The 2,928-nt window shown below is 59.4% G+C and overlaps 1 long non-coding RNA gene across 1 annotated transcript; it reads right to left on the reverse strand.

The window, feature by feature from the left end:
* Positions 1-259: 259 nt before the first annotated feature.
* On the reverse strand, positions 260-2,542 carry LOC106149151. Its single transcript, XR_001235131.1, has 2 exons — positions 2,441-2,542; positions 260-482 (listed from the first exon to the last, which is right to left on the reverse strand). It is a non-coding gene; the product is annotated as an uncharacterized LOC106149151 (long non-coding RNA).
* Positions 2,543-2,928: the final 386 nt, after the last annotated feature.

Genomic DNA, 2,928 nt, shown 5'->3' on the forward strand with positions numbered 1-2,928 from the left:
CAGGATCTTCAGGGCCGGGCCGTGGGCGAGTGGGGTGGGCTGCACGCTGGCAGATGGAGGCGAGGCTTCCTCCCCCGCTGCCCCCACAGGCCACCTCCTCCCATCCCGCGTGGCTGGCCCAAGCGAGGGAGCCAAGAGACCAGCAGCGTCCTGACTGCCGGGAGCAGTGACTCAGCCGCCATCTGTTATCTAATGAGAAGATGACAAGCCAATTGGCGGCTTTCCCCCTCCCTTTAATATGGCAAATCAAAAAATGTGACTTTCTTGATCTCTGTTTTAATGATTCTGACTTGCTGTATCCTCTTTCTTTTGATTCTGCTGTAGATAAAGCTGCTGCTTGCCCCAGACCCCTTGCTGGAGATTCTGTCGGTCTCGTTTTGAGGGTCTGGGTCCTTTGTTGATGGGGTGAATGTGGACTCTGCCAGGGTTGTTCTCCCACTCACTGCCATGGCCAGGGGTCAGCTTGAGGCCAGGGTTTATTCCTTGAATGACAAAGAAATAGGGTCTCACAAAACCCCCCAAACTCCAAATTTCCAGCCTGCTTCAGAGAGAACAGGCCGCAGTGGCGAGTGACAAGCTGGCCTTACAGGACAGCGAAGCCAGAGACTGCACCAGCCCAGCCCTCGGGCTCTCGGAGGCCTGGTGGGTGCCTGAGGCTGGGCACTGTCACTTGGGGTTCTGCCAGGCAGATTTCTAGTGGTTTGGATGAGACAGGATGGCCTTGGGAACAGCCCTGCCTCACCTCGCAGGACTTGAATGACCTTGTGGGTGGAGCTGGCTCTTAGTGCAGGCCAGTGGCCAGGAAGGAGGACAGAGGCCACCTGCCCCGCACACCCCAAGGAATGAACTCATCTAGACCTGCAGGTCTCGAGCTACTGCTTGGGCAGGAAGCCCAGGGGCGCCTGCCACACACACACCATAAGGACCAGCCCTATACAGTGGGGCCAGGAGCTGGGGTGCTGCTCGGCCGGTCAGCGGACGAGCCCCGTGAGCCAGAGGACGCCTGGCCTGACCACGCTTGAGTGAGGAGTCCAGGACACAGATTCCCAGGGCTCTGGGATCTCTTCTGTCGTAGCTTCAAGCTCAGGGGGCCACATAGGATGGCAAGAAGAACAGGAATGTGACAGTGGAACAACCCAGGGTCTGAATCTGCTATCAGCATGGGGAGCTTCTGAGACTCAGTTTCCCCATCTGTTCGGTAGGGCAGAGAAGCCCATTCGCCACCAGCATGGAGCAAAACTAAGCAAATGGGAAGTCGAGGGGGGGCACGTCTCGGGCTGTCAGCTTCTCCCGGAGGTGACGGATGCCCCCGAGTGCCCCGTGCTGCCCTCCCCGCCTCCGCACTGAGCCCACCCCAAGCGGGCCGCCCCTTCTCTGCCTGGACAGAGGGCCTGGGGGCTGGGATGTGGCCACGTGCTCCGCCTCGGCCCAAAGCCCCGCTCACGTGACCATCAGCAGTGGATTGATAAAATTAAGCACAGATGGCTACTTTGTTGTTGTTCCTTGAACTGACAGCTGCTGGTGTAAAAATAAATTAAATTAAATTTCACATAAGTCAGACTTTTTTGTATTTTTTAAAAATGATCTAAGTTTCTCTGTGTTGTTTTCCTTAAATTGTTTTCTTTCTTTTTAACATACGGAGGCAGAGAAAACTCCAGGGCAGTAGAAACACGAATGACAAGGACAGCTTCACTTTGACTCCAGGATTGAGGGGGTGTCCCACCCCTCCTTCCTGCAACCCCACATCCCGCCAGGTCCTGAAGACCGTAGAGCCGCAAGGGCACAACCTCAGCGGCGCCCAGAGGATGCAGCCCTGGGCATGGATCTGGGTGGCCATCCGGTACCGTGTGACTCAGTAAGCACTTCGCCTCTCCGTGCCTCCTCTCCTGGTCTGCAAGAAGTGCTGGGGCTGGGGTCTGGTCTGGGCTTGGCCTTGCACTCCGTAGTTCAGTGACTAGGGGCACCTTTCAGCAAGGCAAGGATCGTCCTGAAGACTAAATGCGTGACAGGAAATCCCAGGCCCACCTGCTCTCGAAACACCAACCCACTCCACCCACCTCCCTTCCCCCATCCTCACCCACTCCCTGGGCCCCTGGCTGGGCCCTGGGCACAATCATTTGCATACAGAGAAGGAGGAGGCCTGCAGGGGCGTTGGTGGGCAGCTTGGATCTGTCCACCCCCCACCCTCTGTCCCTAGAAACCCCTTCCTTCCTTCCCCGAGGCTGTGCTGGGGCAGCCACAGTCCTCCCGCGAGCGTGAGCATTGAGCCAGGGCAGCCAGCCCTGCGCACGACACATCTCCTGCCGGGTGGAAGTAGACAGTCCAGAGAGAGGAAGTGGGGCTGGCCAGCAAAGGGACGGCGAGGGACAGAGAGATCCACTGCTTCCCTTTTTTCTGCAGCCCTGCCACATCCTAGCCGGCCGGCAGCTCAACGGCTCACCTGGGTGTGGCCTCCTTCTTTGCCAACGCTGGCTTCCAGCTCTCGCTGTGACCAAACTGCTCTGTGAGTCGCTCCATGACCAGTGGAGGACAGATACCCACTCCCGCCACAGCGGCACAGAGAATGCAAAGGAATTCAGAGGAGGAGGAGGAGGAGGAGGAGGGAGGTAGAGCAGGCGCTGGACGCTCCAGAGAGGCAGGCCATCTGTGGGGGAGTAGCCAGGCTGGCTGGAGGAGGGGGCCCTGGACCTGAGACAGAGGGGTGGGAGGTTGGGACTGCGGGTGCGGGAGGGGGCTCCGTGCAGAAGGAGCGGTGTGAGCCGGAGGGGGGAACGCTGGAGAACCTGTCCCGAGTCCCTGAGACAGGACAGCAGGGACGGAGGCTCAGAGACAGGCAGGTGGACCGCAGAGGGGCACGGGTGTGGCTGCGGCCGGTGGTGGCCGGAGTGCTGGCTTCCTAATGGCCGCCTGGGCCGGGCTCAGCCTCAG

Source organism: Chinchilla lanigera, unplaced genomic scaffold (assembly GCF_000276665.1).
Source record: "Chinchilla lanigera isolate Chin_1 unplaced genomic scaffold, ChiLan1.0 scaffold00037, whole genome shotgun sequence".
Taxonomy (NCBI): Eukaryota; Metazoa; Chordata; class Mammalia; order Rodentia; family Chinchillidae; genus Chinchilla; species Chinchilla lanigera.